General features: G+C 45.1%; 1 long non-coding RNA gene across 1 annotated transcript in view; it reads left to right on the top strand.

Moving 5' to 3' along the window:
• The first annotated feature begins 1,462 nt into the window (after positions 1-1,462).
• LOC149443251 (uncharacterized) overlaps positions 1,463-22,508 on the top strand; it is a 98,601-nt gene continuing 77,555 nt past the window's right edge. The window contains exon 1 of the long non-coding RNA XR_016306682.1: positions 1,463-1,563. This is a non-coding gene — a long non-coding RNA (uncharacterized LOC149443251). The remainder of the gene's footprint in view (positions 1,564-22,508) is intronic.

Here is a 22,508-nt window from a genome sequence, read left to right on the forward strand (position 1 = left end):
TTTGTGTGAAAAAAGTGCATAAATTTCATTTATGTATCGTATTGCACGACCGCGCAATTGTCAGTTAAACTAGTGCAGTGCTGTATAGCAAAAAAAAAGTCATAAATTCCATGATCTCCCCATAGTCTGCAGACGATATAACGGTCACACACAGCAATCAATATCCACTTATTGGGGTCCTTTTCCCATAAACATGGAGCGGGAGACATTTTGGTGAAATTTATAACTAACTTTGAGGTTACTTTATATATTTTATAGCTGAAAGTACAAAATATTGTTTTTCTTAAAAATTTTGGTCTTTTTTTGTTTATGGTGTGAAAAATAAAAAGCGCGCAGGTGATGACATCCCACCGACAGAAAGCTCTATTTGTGTGAAGAAAGGACGGATATTTAGTTTGGGTGCAGCGTTGCACGACCGCACAATTGTCAGTTACATAAAGAGGTGTGGCTATGAAGGGGTGTACATCCTGCGTAGGGGGAGGGGATAAGGACACAAATTGGCGCTTTATTCTCATGGAGATCACATGGTTATTACTAGGAGGAGACGGAAACATTTGCTGGGTATTGGAGCTTTTGTGAGATGGATGGATTGGATGGCGACTGATTTGTATGGAGACATAATATAGAGCGGGAGGAATCCATGGTGTATTGTCACATGTATGAATGCAGGATTGGGGTACTATCCGTGTATTAGGGGGACCAATGACACCTTGGCTAGTATTGTAGATGAATCTGGGGGCGTCGGGGGGCAATCTTCTTATGTTTATGGCCCTTTAGGGCAGATGTGATTTCTATGTATTTTATGGGAGATTTTCTCTGTATATTGGGAGTTTCCATCTTGTTGTATCATGAATGTAGTATGGAAGATGAGTCCTATGTACTAGGAATGGTCATTGGAAGGACAGAATAGGAGCCACATGATTGGCTGGCCAACCCCGTGACAGTATAGACTAGTGGGTGACATTGATTGAGATCTGCCCGCTGTGTGTATACAATCACCCGGCTAATGTCTAATATCAGGGGACAAAATGTGCCAGCATTCATATCAGACTAAGGCAAAATGGCTGCCGGAGGAGGGACAGGCGGGCTACAACAAAATGGAGGAGGGAGATCTAATCCACTGCACTGTAATGTGATAACTGTGCGAACATTGATATCAGACTAAGGGAAAATGGCCACCGGAGGAGGGACAGGCGGGCTACAGCAAAATGAAGGATGATCTAATCCACTGTAATGTGATAACTGTGATAATAGAAGTTTACGAGCCGCCATCATCTTTTGTTTTTCAGTTTTTTTTCTCTGTTGTTTTATGCTATTCAGCTTTTTTTGGACCAGAACCATCTAGTGTCTGCTCTCCATACTGCAGCCTCTGTATAAATCTGTCTAGAGTCACTTCCTATTTGTGTCACTTCCTGTTTGTGTCACTTCCAGTCCCGGGAACACTTTCCTCCTCTCAGCCATTTTAGATCGGCTTCCAGACGATCCTGTGATTGTCGGTCTCCATCCTGAACACACGGCCACCATAGGGCCAGCATGGGATCTTCTCCATGTCAGAGCACACGGGTAAGTCAGGTGGATCTCCTATTCCTGGTCCCGGCTCCTGTCCCTGCTATAGACGGACCAATCATCTGTGACCGAACCTTCCTCCTCGTCATCGATGATCTGGGTGTATTATTATTATTTATTCCAGGTACTTATATAGCGCCGTCAGTTTACATCTATATTGTACATTCCCATCAGTCCCCGCCCCCAAGGAGCGTACAATCTAAGGGCCCTAACTCACATTCATACATACACATACTAGGGACAACTTAGACCGGAGACAATTCACCTCTCAGCATGTCTTTGTAGTGTAGGAGGAAACCTGAGTACCCAGAGGAAACCCACACAGGGAGAACATGCAAACTCCAGGCAGGTGGTGCCATGGTTGGGATTTGAACCAACATCCCGAGTACTGCCAGGTGGAAGTGCTAACCACTCAGCCACTGTGCTGCCCCGTGCTGTATATATCTCAGCATCTACCTCTCAGTGTTGGTTTCCTCCTCATTGCCGGCCATTAAATGGGCCTCAGAATGGCTCCGGTATTCCCTCCTAGGAAGGACATTCAGGCCGATCTCCCACCATGTTCCTCTGATGTGTCCGAGACAGAATAACAGGAGAGACACCAGGAGAACCCGCTGGGACCTGACACTCCGAGAACCAGAGTTATGGTGGAGTATAGACCCTTCCTGAGATACTCCTCCCTGGGAACGGTCATACCTCCGTACTCCTCTCCTGTACATACCCATCATGGTCATACCTCCGTACTCCTCCCCTGTACATACCCATCACTGTCATACCTCCACACTCCTCTCCTGTACATACCCATCACTGTCATACCTCCGTACTCCTCTCCTGTACGTACCCATCACTGTCATACCTCCGTACTCCTCTCCTGTACATACCCATCACTGTCATACCTCCGTACTCCTCTCCTGTACATACCCATCACTGTCATACCTCCGTACTCCTCTCCTGTACATACCCATCACTGTCATACCTCCGTACTCCTCTCCTGTACATACCCATCACTGTCATACCTCCGTACTCCTCTCCTGTACATACCCATCACTGTCATACCTCCGTACTCCTCTCCTGTACATACCCATCACTGTCATACCTCCGTACTCCTCTCCTGTACATACCCATCACTGTCATACCTCCGTACTCCTCTCCTGTACATACCCATCACTGTCATACCTCCGTACTCCTCTCCTGTACATACCCATCACTGTCATACCTCCGTACTCCTCTCCTGTACATACCGATTACTGTCATACCTCCGTACTCCTCTCCTGTACATACCCATCACTGTCATACCTCCGTACTCCTCTCCTGTACATACCCATCACTGTCATACCTCCCACACTCCTCTCCTGTACATACCCATCACTGTCATACCTCCGTACTCCTCTCCTGTACATACCCATCACTGTCATACCTCCGTACTCCTCTCCTGTACATACCCATCACTGTCATACCTCCGCACTCCTCTCCTGTACATACCCATCACTGTCATACCTCCGTACTCCTCTCCTGTACATACCCATCACTGTCATACCTCCGCACTCCTCTCCTGTACATACCGATCACTGTCATATCTCCCCACTCCTCTCCTGTACATACCCATCACTGTCATACCTCCCACACTCCTCTCCTGTACATACCCATCACTGTCATACCTCCGTACTCCTCTCCTGTACATACCCATCACTGTCATACCTCCGTACTCCTCTCCTGTACATACCCATCACTGTCATACCTCCGTAGTCCTCTCCTGTACATACCGATTACTGTCATACCTCCGTACTCCTCTCCTGTACATACCGATCACTGTCATACCTCCACACTCCTCTCCTGTACATACCCATCACTGTCATACCTCCGTACTCCTCTCCTGTACATACCCATCACTGTCATACCTCCCACACTCCTCTCCTGTACATACCCATCACTGTCATACCTCCGCACTCCTCTCCTGTACATACCGATCACTGTCATATCTCCCCACTCCTCTCCTGTACATACCCATCACTGTCATACCTCCCACACTCCTCTCCTGTACATACCCATCACTGTCATTCCTCCCACAAATCCTCTCCTGTACATACCGATCACTGTCATACCTCCCACACTCCTCTCCTGTACATACCCATCACTGTCATACCCCCCACACTCCTCTCCTGTACATACTGCCCACCATCGTATCATCTGCAACTCCTCTCTTACATTTACTACCTGCAGTTATGCTCTTCTTCTTAAATTGGGGAATAACTCGATGACTTACATACTTTTCAGACCTTGTGAAATATTCTTGGTTGTTTTGAAAATAATACACTTTAATTTGTATTTCATGATAAATCCTGCCTCATCTCTGCCTCTCTACCTGCAGCCTAACAATGAGGTGTGCATGCAGCCACTGATCTATTTCTGGCTTTTGTCTCTCAGACACTCTAATGTTCATTTCTCCAAACGTCCTCCAGGACATCCTTCCTGAGACAGAGCTCCTCCCTCTGGGACAGGAAACACATAAGCACAGTACTATAAATGGTGGACCACCAGGCCTCCCTCCTGAGTTTTTAGTGTTTCCTCTGCAAGGATGGGTGCAGTCATCTAGGAACTGATTGTCTGGAAGTCCTGGGCCCTAGAGGTTTCTGTTGGCTCCTGGTCTGGCTTACTTCCTCCTGCCCAACGCAATCCCTTCAGGAAAAGTGGGGCTGCGCTCCTGATGTCCTTCCATGCCTCAGTGGATGATGACCATCGGGGATGTCCTGGGGGGTCCAGGACCTTTGATGCCTGTCGTTCTCCTTCCCGTGCGGGGGGGGGGGGCTCCAGCATCCGATGCACAGTGAGGCCGTGACTGCCAAGCGGGCGTGCGCTTAGCCGCAACTTCTGGGTGCTGTCCAGGTACCGGAAGTTCTGGCTGCAGTGACATGGGCGCCGAAGACTCGTGGTCCCAGTCTCCATAGCGACACTAGCATCTGGGTAGGCAGCCAGTCTGGTGTACAGATCCAGCAGAGCCTGTGGCTCTACACCAAGAGGGATGGATGGAAGGCGCTGGCACTTCTCAGGCAGACCCTGGTCCTTCAGGCACTGGCTCCTCTAAGGTAAGCTTGGGGACTCTGATCCCTCTTGCTGACCCTGGTGGGCACACTTCCTTTTCTTGCTCCCCCAGCATAGTGGTTTTGTATGAGGGGCCCTGGGCTGATTATTTTCTGTATTGTGTTTTTTCTTGCTTATTGTATGTTAAAGTCCAGGACAAGGTGCAGAGTCAGACCCCCAAGAAGAAGTGTGCAGTTTGTGCAGCTAAATTGGGTTCAGCTTGGGAAAAACCCTTATGCTGCAATTGTGTGGCTAGCCTAATTAAGGATAAGTCATTTACAGCCTGCCATGAAGTGCTCACCTCCATTAAGGATGACATATTGTCTACATTTCACTCCTTTAGATCCCTGTTGAAAAATGCAGTTGCCACTGGATCCTTGGACCCAATCGGCGGTTTTGGAGGTAGCAGATGCATTAAGAGGGAGGGAGGACCCGGAGGAGGATCCTAGGTCCCTTGCTTCCTCACGGGTAGATTCAGGCTCATAAGAGGAGGATGGTGAAGTTTGCTCCTCCAGAGGTTCCAGGAACAAATTGCCCCTGGAAGATGTGGACGACCTCCTTAAAGCTATCTACGAAACCTTAGAGATCGAGGAGGAGGATGTTTGCCTATCTAAGCATGACCTCATGTATCAAGGTTTGTATGCTAGAAAGACTAGTGTCTTTCCAGTCCATAGTTCCCTGGTTGATACCATTAAGCAGGAATGGGAAAGCCCTGAGAGGAAACCCTTTTTCTCAAGTAACCTTAAAAGGAGGTTTCCTTTTTAGGATAACAGGTCCCAGCAATGGAACAAGGTTCAGAAATTAGACACCCCCTTATCTAAAGTCTCTAAAAGGACAGACAGCATTTGAAGATATGGGGGCTCTGAAAGACCCTATGGATAAGAGGGATGAAGTCTTACTCCGCAGGGCCTGGGATTCCACTTCCATTAGCCTTAGGCCACCTTTATCGGCTACCTGTGTCACCAGAAATCTGGAATGCTGGCTTACCCAGTTAGTCACATCTCTCGGCAGAAACCTTCAGGCAGCAAATCCTGAAATAATTTCCTTTGCTGTTTAAAGCAGTTGGTTTCCTTGTGGATGCCTCGGCCAAATCAGTTAAGCTAGCGGCTTGAACCTCTGCCCTAGTGAATTCAGCTAAAAGGGCATTTTGGTTAAAAACCTGGACAGGGAACTCAGCATTCAAACTGCACCTTTGTGCCTTACCCTTTATTGGTGATAATCTTTTTGGTCCAGGTCTAGAGGAGGCTCTGGAATGTACAGCCCATAACAAGAGGACATTCCCAGAGAGTAAGAAAAGGTTTTACTCTAGTTGGGTTTTTTGTTGAAAAACACATGCCCAGCAGGCTAAGGAGGTTCAGCCTAAGAAACATTGGACAGGGCACAGGAATAGGGGAAGAGGAGGAATCTTATTCAATCCTCCTCAAGGCCCACCAAGTCTCATCTCAATGAATTGAACGTCCCAATGGAAAGAAGACTGGGGACCTTTCTCCCTCAGTAGGCTTCAATCTTCTCTAAACTGTACATCCTGGACTTGATCAAGAAGGGGTACAGGTTGGAGTTCAACTTCAGTACCCCCACCAGGTATCTGGTAACTCACCTTCCCAAGGATCGGGAAAGGGTGCAGGCCCTGCATGTCCTAATTGGGGACCTGGTAGATCAGCAGATGCTTACCAGTGTTCCCCCGGGACGAGCAGGGCACGGGATGTTATTCCCATGTGTTTGTAGTAAAAAAACCCTCGGGCACGTGACCCTGAGAGCAGATTTATCATTTTTAAAGTCACCCCCTCGGGTCGTGAACTCACGATCACTAATGTCTATGCACCAAATTCTGCACAAGCATCCTTCTTTTCCCGTTTATTTCAAAATTCTTGATAGGTTTCTATCCCCTCGTTTATTGGTGGGAGGTGATTTTATTTGGTGGCTAACCCCCGTTTAGACCAAAGCTCATCCTCACTATCCTCCCAGGCCTTCCCAAAATCCCTTACCAAAAAATTAGACACCCTTCAACTGGTAGACTCCTGGAGGGCACATAATGTAGGAGCTAGAGATTATTCATTTTACTCCCACCCACATGACTCTTATGCTAGACTAGATTATATCTATTGCTCCCCCATTCTGCTGGCTAACTCTAGGAAAGCTTGCATTCATTTAAGCCCCTGGTCAGATCATAATATTATCGTGCTGTCTATCACTTTTATAGGTCTAGCCCCTACTCCCTACTCCTGGAGACTTAACGACTCTATGCTTACGGGTACTAACACCCGCCATGAAGTAGTTACTTCCATTCAAGAATACTTTCAGTCAAACACAACTCCTGATATCTCCCCGGCCATCTTGTGGGTAGCCCATAAGGCAGTCCTGCGAGGCCACCTTATTTCTATGGCTTCTTCTAGAAAAAGAGAGCGATGGAAACAAATTCAGAAACTTACCCGAGAATTAGAATCACATTATAGGGCTCATGATGGCAATCCATCTCTCCTTAACAAACCATGATATCACAAAAGCGTCTAGAACTGAATATTTTACTATCCCAGAAAACTAAAAAAGCTCTACGCTGGTCAAAGGCCTCCTTTTTATTACATAGTAATTCAGGGTCTACTATGTTGGCACAGAAATTAAACCTTTAAATATGACCCCCACATATCTACAAGTTACGTACTAAATCCGGCAGTATCTCCTCTCTTCCTCGTGAAGTCCTGGGTATTTTTGAAAATTTTTATTCCACCCTATAAGTTCCCCCGCAACCAACTTCTGCTTCCTCAAACGGCTCATGGCTTGATTCTATACCCCCCCCCCCCACTCTCACACCCTCTCAGATATCCTCCCTCAATGCCCCATGCACTTTGAAGGAAATATCCTGTGTGATTAGCGCACTCAGAACTTCCACAGCACCGGCCCTGATGGGTTCACGGCCAGTTATTATAAACATTTTGCTCCTACATTGGCTCCCTCTTTGATGTCATTATTCAATGATGTTTTGCAGGACGGTAGGTTTCCTGAGGAGATACTCTTGGCTAACCTGTCTCTATTACCTAAACCCCTGAAAGACCATCATTTACCTCAAAACTATAGACCAATCTCAGTCATGAACAACGATCTGAAAATATTTAGCCGCATTCTGGCGATAGGTTGGCCTCTATTATCTCCTCTTTGGTCTCACTGGACCAATCAGGATTTATCCCAGGCAGAAGTATCACGGACAATATTCCTCTCACATTAAATGTTATTCAGGACGCCAATTTGCATTCTAAAGAAGTTTTGTTGCTGAGCCGGGACATTAACAAGGCCTTTGATGGTGTCCTCTGGCCATACTTGTTTTCATTACTGCAGAAGATGGGCTTTAGTGATGAATTTCTGTCTGGTGTACATGCTTTGTATGACTCCCCCCAAAACAAGAATAAGACATCCAGGCTGCAATTCTGTATTTTGTACACTAGGCGGAGGTACCCGTCAGGGTTGTCCTCTTTCACCCTTATTATTGGCGCTTGTTTTGGAACCCTTGGCAATTGCAATAATCACACTCAGACATTTCTGGTTCCCCATTATTGGTTCACATTTCACAATTTGTATGTATGCAGATGATGTTATGCTTTTCCTTACTAAACTGTTGGTGTCATTGCCTGACTTCTGCTCATTATTGAATGACTTTGTAACAGTATCAGGTCTTACTGTAAATTTTACTAAATCAGTAGTTCTGCCTATTAATGTTCCTGATTCCCTGGGTGCATCTCTCCGCAATTCTTTTCCATTTCGTTGGGCCACAGATCAGATTTCATACCTCGGTATAAACCTCACCCCCAGTTACTCAAAATGATTTGCTGCTAATTGGCCACCATGTGTGTCACGCCTCTCACCTCTATTGAAGATCTGGCATGGATCCCCTATCTCATTCTTGGGCAGAGTCACGGCAGTAACAATGAATGTCTTCCCTAAATTACTTTATTTAGATCACTCCCAATCCCTGTCTCAAAAACGTTCTTAGATCACTTTCAACGGATTATTAATCATTTTATTTGGTGTAACAAACACCCTCGTTTTACTTCATTGGTCCTCTACCGGTCACAATGGGCGGGAGGCCTAGGTCTCCCCAATTTCTGGCTTTACTACCTGTCAGCCCTTTTCGCACAGCTATCACAATGGGTGACTATTACTTCCCAGGTCCCATGGATCAGATTTGAATCTCAGTCTATACATCCATTCTATTTACCAGGTGTATTATGGTCCAAAATTTCCTCCCCCCTCGTTATTGCTCTATAATTCCATTGTTGCCCAATCATTGATGTTTTGGTCCCGTTATAAACTTAAATTGAATCTTGTCTCCTCTGTCTCACCAGGTTCATCATTTTTTGGTGACCCAAATTTTATTACAGCATTCTCATCTTCACAGGTATTCCGTTGGTGGTATGATAGGTCCTTTATTAGGTCATCTGACTTTCAGAGAGGAGGATCTTGTATCACTTTTGAGATGCTACGCATACTTTTTGATATTCCGCTTCGTGAATATTATCATTATCGACAGATTAGACATTTTTTTAATTCACATTTTGGTTTTACACCTTCATCTCCGATTTCATTTTTTTAATGTATTAGCCGTGACTCTCCTAGGGGCTGGGGTCTTATTTCAGATTTGTATCGCCAATTTTTGGTTACTTTCTTTCCCTCACCCCCTCTTTATAGACAGAAATGGGAGGCTGATAGTGATGTCACTTTTTCTGATGAGGATTGGTATTCCATGGTGGATAATGTGTGTAAGAGCTCTAGATCTTTCTGTCTGTGAGACGGCCCTCAAAGTAATAACCAGATGATATCATACCCCATCTAAACTACACGCCATGTATCCAGGGACGTCCCACCTTTGTTTCCGGGGCTGTGGCTTTGCTGGTACTCTAATGCATATATTTTGGGCCTGCCCAAGCCTCTCATTGGTGTGGCACAAAATTTCTGAAGTTGCCTCTGCAGTGGCAGGTGCTCCGGTGCATCTGTCTATGCAGTCCTGCCTACTGGGAGCCCCTATCTCGGGAGTTCAGACTGAGGTTATGAGGCTAATCCATAGCATTTGTATATCCACCCTATGGGCTATTGCCCTACATTGGAAATCCCTCACAGTACCATTGACCACAGTTCTGCAGAGTTGATGCGGTGATGCTCATGGAGAGAATTCATTATACTCTATTGGATAAGATGCATTTATTTGAGTTACTTTGTTGGTCGTTTTATAACTCTGCCTACCTCTCTACCTATATTGCTCATGTACTAAATTTCTTTTCTCTTTTTTTTTCTTTTCTCTTTTTCCCTTTATTCTACATACTTTCACCTTTGAAATGAATACTGCAGTTGTTCCTTGTTTCTCTTGTATATTCTATTTGAAGCTGTAATACCATTTTGAAGTCTATTTCTTAGAAAATAAAAACATTTGTAAACAAAAAAATATATACTTAGTATAATTCTACAATTTTTGCAACTAACAGCTCAATGCTGTTAGCTAAACCTTCTACCAATAGCTGGACAACAAAATAACAAACGGATCACCCTTTCATCCAGCTGTGGTCTAATGCTGTTTAATGCCCATGATACCCAGCCAAGCATAGCCTCTTTGAACAATGCATACACTTACCAACTGCTTATATCTGCAGGCTGACATCTTATTCCCAATAGTCTATCCTTGGCCTGACTCCTCTATACAACAGATGTTTAATATCCTGTTTTTGGCCTCTGTGGCTTCTGAAGATGTTCACTGCTCCCCCACATTTTCCTTGGTAGCCCTGAGTTGGGCCTGCCAAGGACTTTTGTTTTCCATCCATTTATATTCCAGTGACATAGACAGATGGACAACCTACCTGTTTTCACATCATGGCCTTTTGGCCTCCTGACCTGTTTTGTCAGACATTTCTCTCTTTACTAACCTTGCTTCCCCCACTTCTCTCCTCCTTTCTTTCTCTTATTCCTGTCCCAGGGGTGATGATGTCGCCATGATGCAACACCTACAATCAGCTTTGCATCTGTCCTTTATCATGGCTCCAATAAATATACTTACCCTGAATGTTCGGGGAATAAAAAAATTAAGGCCTTCAAATCCTTTGCCCATGCCAAAGCACATGTGGTGTGCCTGCAGGAGACTCATTTCACTGCCAGCCATATGCAGAAATATCTCAGCTCTTCCTACCCACAGGTTTATATGGCTTCTGCCGCAACTAAACACACAGGTGTACTCAAAGCTTTCCACTGCTCTACTCCATTTACACCCAAGGCAGGGATCTGGGACCCAGAGGGCCGTTATATTTTCTAGTGGGTCACCTTGACTCAGAGGTCACTGTAGCTTCATACTATGTCCCAATTGCAGTCTTAACTCCCATTTGCTACAAGTAATAGATTCCCTATGTGGCAATTTCAGCCAGCTAGTTTATCCCTTTCTATACAAATCCCCCATAACCTCTTATCCATCCACATCCTCCTTCCAGCGACAACTCCAACAACACTCTCTCATAGACACATGGCAAGAAGCTAACCCAGCTAGAAGACACTATACATACTACTCATATCCACATAAAACTTTCTCCCACATTGACCATATATTTCTGACTAGAGGTATGTCCCCAGCCCTCCTATCCTGAACCATCATACCTTACCCCTTAACTGGTCACAAAGCTGTCCTCTTCACCCTCTCCTCCTTAGTACCCCAACAAACTAGCACTACATGGAGTCTAAATGGCCCACCCATCCCACAGACTGGACATTGAACTAGCCATCAAAGAATACCTGACACATAACACAACTGATGACCTCTCTCTCCTGACCTTTTGGGAAGCCCATAAGTCTGTAATTAGAGGAGCCTGTATCAGCCAAGCCTCACATCTCAAGAAAGGACAGCGAGCAATCCATCACCGCTTAGAAACCTCATTTCATCAGGCCAACAAAGCCTTCCAATCAGACCCCTCACCTTCTCATAGATTGTCCTGGACAAGACAAGGCTAGAAATAGATGTTTTCTTGACAGAATCAGATGAAAAAGTTCTACGCCAATCCAGACATAAACATTATATGAACGCAAACAAACCTGACACTTTTCTAGCCCTGGGACTGTGAACCTCAGACCACACACACAGATTGTCCATTTAAAGATTACAAAAACTTCACACACCAGCCATCCTAATAAAATATTACAGGTCTTCCACAAACATCTAGCAGAATTATACTCTGAGACCGGCTCCTATGATGAATCGCAGGCCACTGGACTTTTCTCAAGCCTATCTCTACCAACACTCTCAGCTTCTCAATGTTCTTCCCTGGAAACACCTATTACAGAACTTGAGGTCCCGAACTCCATCAAGTCCCTAAAGTCTAATAAGCGGCCTGGCCCAGACAGCTTACAGTCCTATATTCCAAAATATTTACTAACCTCCTTCCACCTTTATTGGTTAATGCATTTAATGCCTTACTCAAAGGTTATTCTTTCTGCTCAGACTCCCTAACTGCAGTCATTTCTATGCTACCTGAACCCCAATCAGATCACACCACATGGCTTCATTACACACCAATCTCCCTTCTTAACTTGGATGATAAAATCCTAGAAAAATCCTATCTGCATGGCTGAACTCCATCATAGGCACCTTGATACACAAGGATCAGATGGGTTTTAACCCCCCTCTGCCAAGCCGAGACCACAGAGTGATTTTGCTAGAACATGCAGCTTGCATACGCCGCATACCCGGCTGTTTCCTTTCCTTAGACATAAAAAAAGCCTTTGACTCCAATGGATATCACCCCTTTACACCTCCCCAAGGGCTTACTTGAGGTACGTGGGTTACAAGTCAGACTTTTTTTCTATACAAAGTGGAATGAGGCAAGGCTGCCCCTCCCCCCCCCCCCCCCTCCTTTTCTAGCGAATGAACCTTTAGCACAGCTGATAAGAACTAACACAAATATTAAAGGATTAGAACTTGGTGGTCATCATCATAAGTTATGCTTTTTCTCTGATGACAATCTCCTCTTCAAATCTTCTCCTTTGATCTCAGCACCCAACCTTCTCCAATGCCTGGACCAATTTGCAGTGATTTTGGACCTGGTTGCGAATCCCAAAAAGTCTACAGCTCTTAATATCTCTTTACCCTCCTTAACTGTGTCACAACTACAACGTCCTCCACCCTTCTCTTGGTCCAGTCAATATATTCCTGATTTAGGACCCAAGCTGATGGCAGACCTCAATATTCTATATTCTGCTAACTACCCTCCTATGTTAACACACCTTACCAATCTTATGACATCCTGGTCCAGACTACCCCTCTCATGGATGGGTTGTATCATGATTGTAAAAAATGACAATTCTGCCCAAAATATTATACTTTTTTTGGGTCCTACCCATATATATACCTTTTTGTTTCCTCTGCATATTAGTGTTGCGGTACCACTTATGTATGGGGCACTATTAAACTGCATCTGCCCAGGTCCATCCGTACCTTACCGAAACTTTGAGTGGTCTGGGGCTTCCGAACTTTGCAAAATATTTCCAAGCTGCACACCTTGCTCAACTCCCTAAATATCACGCAGTAAAAGTGACCCCCCCCCATGGGTTGCTATAGAGTCATTAGATTGTGACCCCTTATCAGTTGCCAATTTACTATGGCTACACTCCAGAGACCATCGCTCACTGCAAGACCTAATTACTCAACACTACCTGTCACAGCTGCCCCCCCTCTCAGCCCCTTCTCTGTCCCTTCTCTCTCTCTGCCATCTCTCATCCATGCCCCTCATCCCCCCCTCCTGCAAATATGAAACTAATTCCTAAGGCAAGCTTGAGCCACCCTAGCTCTGGCCCCCCCCGGTTGCCTAGGTGACTAGGGGGGTCCGACCAGTTTTAATAAGCTCATGCAGCGCTCCCAAGGTATTCACTGCTGGGTAGCTGACGGAAGGAGCCCAAGAGCTGTGGCCGGGACCTTTTGTGGCCAGGCTTGGCAGAGACCCAAGACTGCCTAGGACCCCCCTTCTCCCAGAGCTGGGGGAGACTTTACTTGCTACAGAGACTCTTCCTTGGCTCTCGGTGCTGGACTTTAAGTGTGTTGGTCCTTCCGTGTCATCCTGGACTGGCGTATTCACCCTCCCTGCGAACTCCCCTATTCGGTGACTGCCGTCTGTTTGTCTCAATAAAGCTTTGTGCGTTTGCCATCTACTCTGTGTGTTCTGTCCTGCCTACGCTCCGTCACACTACCCATCTATCTGGGACAGTCTAAAGTTCTGATACACCTTACAGTCACCCCATAACCCACTCATGGCATACCTCCTCAATCCAGGCTTTTATCCGGCATGGTTGCCTCCATCTTCTTTTCATGCTTGTCCTAGAGCTAGTCTAGTTCAAACTTACAATTTCACAGCACCAGACTCCTTTATACCCTTCCAAACCCTATGTGACGCCCACAAAATATCTAGACCTGAACTTTTTAGATATCTTCAGATCAATCACTTTTGTTCCTCCCACTTACACACCAACCCCCTCCCTCCTAGACATGACAAGGTTTGAACACTGTAACGGGGTTCGCTCGGCAGCGGGTGTGTGTGACCCCCTGGATGGGTGCACAACACAAAACACAGGCACAGCACAATAATGGAGGTGAAAAAAACAAAAAGGTGCAGTTTATTTACAATATTTACAGAAAAACGTAAAAAAAAAAAAAAAGAAACATCAAATCCTGGCCAACTTTGATACTTAATGTACAACATAGCTTCCCTAGCTATCCACCAGGTATAGCCTGATGCTATACCTAGCCCCTGTTAGTTGGAGGCTTAGCCACACAGGCTTTTGTCTCACTGCACACAGATAGGATGTTGTCCCCAGTCAGTTCAGGCACAGATCTGGTTCCAGGTTGGAGCAACTCCCTAAGCAGGCTGGGGAGTTTTATAAAGGCCTTAATGAGCCCACTATCTTCAGCTGGGCTCATTACCTCAGTGCTGAAGGACTCAGCACCTCCCCCCTAGTGGAACAAATCCCCATATAGTCTAAACCTTGGACAAATGTATCGTCCATCCAGGACACAACCAGGTGATTTCACCTGCCTACTGTCACATAACATATGTAAATGTGACCCCCATGTCAGAGGTTTGATTTCCACCTTTATATACACAGCTACCAGCTCCACCACCTTACACTTCATACCATATACAATTGTGTTCAAAATAATAGCAGTGTGTTGGAAAAAGTGACTAAAGCTGAAAATCCTTCTAATAGCTTTTATTTCCATCCACACAAATGAATTGGGAACACGACACATTCTATTCCAAATCACAACATGAAGAAAAATACATCAAATTTGTGTTGTTCCTCTAAAAAAATATATAGACTGAGAAATGTTTGAAGATTTTGCTTTCCTTTGAATGACTTCATGAATATTTGGTTGTAGTCGCACTGTTTCTGAGAACTGCTGTACATCTGTGTTGCATGGAGTCACCCAACTTCTGGCCCCTGTGATCAGGTATTCCAGCCCAGGATGATTGGACCACATTCCACAGTTCTTCTCTATTTCTTGGTTTGGCCTCAGAAACTGCATTTTTGATGTCACCCCACAAGTTTTCTATTGGATGAAGATCCGGGGATTGGGCTGACCACTCCATAACGTCCATCTTGTTGGTCTGGAACCAAGAGGTTGCACGTTTACTGGTGTGTTTGGGGTCGTTGTCTTGTTGGAACACCCATTTCAAGGGCATTTCCTCTTCAGCATAAGGCAGCATGACCTCTTCAAGTATTCTGATGTCATCAAACTGATCCATGATCCCTGGTATGCGATAAATAGGCCCAACACTGTAGTAACCGAAATTGACAGGTATCCGCTCCCACTTCTGCTGCAATCACCTAGGTGATCAGAAGTGAAAGTTGTCCTCCCCCCTCCCTCCCTGTAGTCTTCTGGGACACATGAAAGGTCCTAGAAGACTACGGGACCATTCACAAAGCACAGAGATACTCGCACATGCTCAGTGGGCACCCGGATGTGAAGCCGCAAGCTGTCACAGCTGGGTGCCCACACTGAAGATGCCACACTGGAAACACAGGGTGGCCGGTGAAACGGGCTTTTGGGAGGACACCACGAGATCGAGGGACAGGTAAGTGCCCGTCTTTTAAAAGTAAGCAGCTACAGTTTTTGTAGCCGCTGACTTTTATTTTTTTTTTATTTTCACTGGAACTCCACTTTAATGTATGAAGATTTTATTTGTACTGTACAAATTACAACCTGTACGTTACCTCTAAGGGTTGTACCCCTTCTGACTTACTGTTGGTGAGTCCAGCAATCACATTGTTATGAGCTCCTTGTAAAACTATTATCTCTTTCCAATAAAATCTATGAACAAGAGAAGATATGGACCCCACAATTCCTCTATATACTCCACAATTCTCCCATGTGGACACCTCGTAAGTGGTTCTCCAGTATTGACTCCCAGTTTGGGGAGCTCATTTTGTCTTGGAAATTCACTTTGAACAAATTTTTCCTTACCGTGAGTACCCACGGTTGGATGCGCAGAAATCCCCCATAAAGCTGTGCGAACTTCGCTTACTGTGACTGCAGCTTAGCTCCACGATTCCTGCGCCTCCAACTGGGTTAGCTATCTTGAGATGTGGGGAAATGGAGCTCCAGGTACCTAGGAATGATCACACGACACTCTCAGGTTGCTGTTGGAATTCACATAGAGGCTGGCTTCAGACTCAGCCCCTGGTTTTATTACACACACACACAACACACACGCCCCCCACATGAGTCAGGTCAATCCCCTCCCACAGAACAATGCATGGGGAGTGCCTATACACAGGATGTACATTCCAATTGGAGCGTAGCCTTTCCTCTTATCTATCACCAGTCCTCCCCTCCCTCCATGAGCTCTCTGAGGGAAGCAACCTTCCCCCTTTACACCAATCCTCCCCTCCCCCCCATGAACTCTCTGAGGAGAGCAAACTTCCCATCCTATTAGCTCCTAGTGGTATGTAAATTCTCTGTACAAGCATCCCCTAGATTAAACAGTGCCAGTCTGTATCTGAATGGGCCGATACGATCTTTATTAAAACACATCCATCCAGATACAGTTTCAGGTCGGTAATGGCTTGTAAGATTTACATGAGCCTACACACGGAGTTTGCACTGCTTGGCGCCTTGCGGTACGGAGTCCATGTGGTACTATTCTGCTGATATGTGGATACAGGCCCGCAGCCTACCGCCGGCGGCATTCGCATCGAATGCCGTGGTGGTATACACGCCGGTCTATAAGCGCAGATCTGCCATCTCATCCGTTACCGAGCTGAGTACTGTAATACATACATTGTACATGTGCATGGCCCAATTGCAGCCTTCAGAGCTTTAATTAAGCCACACGAGAGACATATGAATAACACGAATATATGACACATTTAAAGTTCAACCTGTAAATACAAAATTTCCATGACAATTTAGAAGAAGCAGCTAGAATCAAACTCACTACTCTACAGTATGGTGAAGACCAAGGAGGCCTAGCAATACCAAATGTTAGACTTTATATTATAGCTGCCCAACTTCAACATCTTACCAGGTGGGACTTAGTAGACACCTTAGATCCCATCCGTTGATTGTTACTTCCATCAGATACAGATTTCACATCACTCTTACACTTGCTAATGGGCTTCAGATGGCACCAGTGGGAAAGGCATGATCTCTCATCTATTTATTCCAGTCTTTTGACTCTTGCCGAAGACCTATTAGAAAGAAATGGGAAACAGAGAAAATGAGAGAGTGGTGGGAGGTGATTGTGACCTCCATACCTCTCATCTCTCTGTCCTCTTCACAGAAACTCAGTCATTTCTTTTGCATAGATCTTTCAGGACTCCAGCTCAATTGTTCAGCTAGGACAGGAGGGATTTCCCCTTATGACCACAATTGTAGTGATGTCGGGGATTTGATACATGTTTTGGAGATATCCAAAATTATTCAAAAAGTGGAACAATGTGACCAGTATTGTAATGTTGGTGTTCAATATTCCTCGGGTGTGCCTCTTGGTGTCAATAGAGGAGGAATTATTTACACCTCCTCCTATTACAAGTCATAGAGCAATAGTGAGGCTGCTTGACCATAAAAAATATCCCGATCTTGGCTATCATCTCAAACTCCCAGCAGACACCAGTGGATTGAGCAGGTGATCTCCACATTAACATCATAGGTTTTTAAAATTTTAGCTTTTTTAGCCCCATAGAAGGAGAACGGCCAGTTGTATCCTACTGAATGGTAACTACATGGGAGACCCATACTTGGGGTATGATCCTGTAAAAGTGACACCATAGACAAAGCAAGTTATTGTTCTGTATGATCTGTAACAGTGCCACAACCGCCTATACGTGAGAATGTATGACTCCATTGTCTGGGCTGAATGTTGGGAATACTGTGCGCACTTATAAACTTTCTTAATAAACTCTATTTGATTAAAAAAAATACTGTAGATAATGCTGTACATATTCTTTCTATTCATAAGATATATTTAGTAATGAACATTAAAAATAGAAAGCAACTTTATGTAGCCCTTTATATAGAATTTTAACTTTTTTTTTTTGGTACAGGTGGATTGATGAACCAAGTTTTCGGTCATGTTGGTCTTCATGAATACAGCTCACATGGAAAACAAGACATATGGGTGTCTTAATTGACTGAAAGTCTTTATTGCAGTTCACTGGAGGATTCACACGGGATACAAGTCATATCTGTGTTCTAAAAGTCATGGTTTGGATCCTCTTCCACATTGATCCAGCCTCAGAGGACAACAGGAGAAAGGGAATTTCAGTGTTTTGGAAGTGACAGTGGCTTTACACTAAAGTCCAAACCACATATACATAAGAGGAGTCATTTCAAACTACTTCTTGTTTGGAGATTTTACAATGGAGAGAAAATATATCACACACCAGAAGGTTCACAAGGGAGAGAAGCCATATCATTGTTCTGAATGTGACAAAACTTTTACACGCAAGAGAGACCTTATAGTACACCAAAGAGTTCACACTGGAGAGAAGCCATATCAGTGTTCTGAATGTGATAAAGCTTTTACAGTGAAGTCACATCTTATCACACACCAGAGGGTTCACACTGGAGAGAAATCATATCAGTGTTCTGAATGTGATAAAGCTTTTACACAGAAGTCAAATCTTATCACACACCGGAGGATTCACACTGGAGAGAAGTCATATCAGTGTTCTGAATGTGATAAAGCTTTTACTCAGAAGTCAAGTCTTATCACACACCAGAGGGTTCACACTGGAGAGATATATCAGTGTTCTGAGTGTGATAAAGCTTTTACTCAGAAGTCAAGTTTTATCAGACACCAGAGGATTCACACTGGAGAGCTATATCAGTGTTCTGAATGTGATAAAGCTTTTACTCAGAAATCACATCTTATCACACACCAGAGGATTCACACTGGAGAGAAGCCATATCAGTGTTCTAAATGTGATAAAGCTTTTACTCATAAGTCACATCTTATCAGACACCAGAGGATTCACACTGGAGAGAAGTCCTTTTAATGCTCTCCATGTGACAAAACGTTTACAGTTAATGCCGGTCTAATCTATCACCGGAGGATTCACAAATTTCAGCATAGATTAAATTCTGGAAGAAAAGAGATATTAAATAAGTTTCAGGTGTCACAAGTTAGTTTCACATCCCCAATGTCATCCCACAAGCTAGAGAAGAAGGGAGAAGATAAAATGTTACCTTAAAAGAAACAAACTAAAATCTGAGCAAACTGGAATGTAATGATTGGATGAACTGAGTTTAGTGCTTATGTCCATCAATACACAACTAGAAGGGATTTGAATATTTTATCTTTGACAATCTTTTTTAAGATAAGCATCAATACCTGAACAGCTTCCCTCATGATTCTCATCCTTATCTTTTTTATGGAGCATTGAATGAACATGTAACGCATTTTCATGATATACCAACTGAGTTGTGTTTCCAAGCATTTTCTTCATTTCTGGATCCTGAGGTAATACATGCCCAACACTGCCTCAGTACCAGAGACTAGGATGGGGTCTATTGTCATCTTACCAAGTCTCTGAAGCCTCAGTGGGAGAGTCCATTCCAGGTTCTTCTGACTATTGATACATCATCAGCCAGGCTTGAGGTCTCCAGCTAAGCCCACCTTGTCCAATCCTCCCATTACATGTTCCATCTCCTCTCCCATTATCAATGCCTTCTTTCCACATTTCATCTCCACTCATTATTATTATTATACAGGATTTATATAGCGCCAACAGTTTGCTCAGCGCTTTACAATATAATGGGAGACAATACAGCAACAATACAGTTAAATACCAGCGGAATAGGAGGACCCTTATCCTCGGAGCTTACAGTCTAGGAGGGAGGGGCTAGTGGTACAGAAGGTAGTAACTGGGGGATGGACTGGTTGGAAGAGTAGAAGATTCCATTGGTGATGTAATTTGGGGCAGAGTTATAAATTACTTTATATGTTATTGTTAATGTTTTGAATTTTCTCCGTTGGGCAATGGGAAGCCAGTGGAGGGATTGGCAGAAGGGGGTGGAGGACACTGAATGGAGACCAGTGGAGGGATTGGCAGCGAGGGGTGGCTGATACAGAATGGTTAGTAAGGTGGATGAGTCTGGCAGAAGCATTCATGATAGACTGAAGAGGGGATAGCCTGCAATGTGGTTGGCCAATGAGGAGAGATATAACAAGGGGATGTGAATAAGTTGCTTAGTGGTTTCCAAGCTTAAGATCGGCCATATCTTGGAGCTGTTGTGGAGGAGAAGTCTACAAGATTTGGACAGTGATTGGATTTGGCAATGAAAAGACAGATGGGAGTCTAGGATTACACCTAGTACCCTGGCATGAGGGGAGGAACTGATGATTTTGTTATTGATCTTGATGGAGAAGTCGGGGAGGGGGCACAGGCTGGAGGGAATACTAAGAGCTCAGTTCTGGAAAGATTGAGTTTGAGGAAGTGGAGTGACATCCATGCCAATATGTCGCTTAGTAGGTTAGTAAAGTGAGAGAAGACTGAAGGGGCGAGGTGAGGAGGAGATTGAAGGGGTGAGGTGAGGGGTAGATAGATTTGTGTGTCATTAGCATAGAGGTGGTACTTAAAGCCATGGGAGTTTATTCAGTGACAAAGGGAGGAGGAGTAGATGGAGAAGAGTAGGGGTCCAAGGACGGAACCTTGAGGGACCCGCTACAGAAAGAGGGAGTAGAGAGGAGGAGGCAGAGTTATAGGTAATGCTGATGGAGCGCTGCGATAGGTAGGAGGAGAACCAGGAGAGAGCAGAGTCTTGGAGGCAAAAAGAGTTGTTTTTTTTTTGAGGAGGGGATAGTCAACTGTATCAAAAGCTGCAGAGAGGTCAAGCAGTAAGAGTACTGAGTAGTGGCCATTGGTTGGGATGAGTACTGAGTAGTGGCCATTGGTTGGGATGAGTACAGAGTAGTGGCCATTGGTTGGGATGAGTACTGAGTAGTGGCCATTGGTTGGGATGAGTACGGAGTAGTGGCCATTGGTTGGGATGAGTACTGAGTAGTGGCCATTGGTTGGGATGAGTGCGGAGCAGTGTCCATTGGTTGGGATGAGTGCGGAGCAGTGGCCATTGGTTGGGATGAGTACGGAGCAGTGGCCATTGGTTGGGATGAGTACGGAGCAGTGACCATTGGTTGGGATGAGTACGGAGCAGTGACCATTGGTTGGGATGAGTACGGAGCAGTGGCCATTGGTTGGGATGAGTACAGAGTAGTGGCCATTGGTTGGGATGAGTACGGAGTAGTGACCATTGGTTGGTATGAGTACGGAGTAGTGACCATTGGTTGGGATGAGTACGCAGTAGTGGCCATTGGTTGGGATGAGTACGGAGCAGTGACCATTGGTTGGGATGAGTACGGAGCAGTGACCATTGGTTGGGATGAGTACGGAGCAGTGGCCATTGGTTGGGATGAGTACGGAGTAGTGGCCATTGGTTTTAGCAGTTAGATTATTAGTGAGTTTTAGTAGGGCAGTGTCAGTGGAGTGTAGTGAGCGAAAGTCAGACTGTAAAGGGTCAAGAAGGTTGTTGTCGGTGAGGTGGGAGCTCAGGCGATTGTAGACTAAGCGTTCTAGGAGTTTAGAGGTAAATGGCAGCAGGGAGATGGGTCTTACGTTGTTCAGGTTGGTGGGGTCCAGGGAGGGCTTTTTAAGTATGGGTGTGACGTGCGCATGCTTTAGAGGGGAGGGGAAGGCACCAGTAGAGAGGGAAAGATTGAAGATGTGAGGGAGCATAGGATGGAAGAAGAGGATGACCGTAGTAGTTGTGAGGGGACAGGATCCAGGGGGCAGGTAGTGAGACGGGCTTCTGAGAAACCTAAATGACCTCTTCAGTGGTAGCAAGGTCAAAAAAGGAAAGTGTTGAGGGAGATTTAGTATAAGGTATGCTAAGTGGGATGGATGTATGTGCAGTGGAGATGCCCCTACGAATTGCATCAATCTTGTTTTTGAAATGATTTGCAATCTCGTGAGCAGTGAGTGAGGTACTGGGTGGAGGTGGAGAAAGTTGAGAGTTAGAAGTAGAGAAGAGACAACAAGGACTGGATGACAAGCTATTGATGAGAGTGACAAAGTAGGCTTGTTTGGCAGCATGGAGGGAGGAATTGTATGTGAAGAAAGCAGATTTATATCAGGTGAATTCTTGGTGAGATTTGGTTTTACGCCACATTCGCTCCAGCGCACAACTATGTCGTTTAAGATTTCTGGTGTTGTCAGTCTGCCAAGGTTGTAATGGGCGGGGCCTGATGCTTCATGTTAGAGGAGCAAGTGAGTCTAATGTGGATGAAAGTGAACTGTTGTAGACAGCAGTGGCCAGGTCAGGGCAGGACAGGGGAGAGATTCTGTCATAGAGTTGGTCA

This window comes from Staurois parvus, unplaced genomic scaffold (assembly GCF_062004578.1).
Source record: "Staurois parvus isolate SC_StPar_1 unplaced genomic scaffold, SC_StPar_1.0 ptg000864l, whole genome shotgun sequence".
Lineage (NCBI taxonomy): Eukaryota > Metazoa > Chordata > Amphibia > Anura > Ranidae > Staurois > Staurois parvus.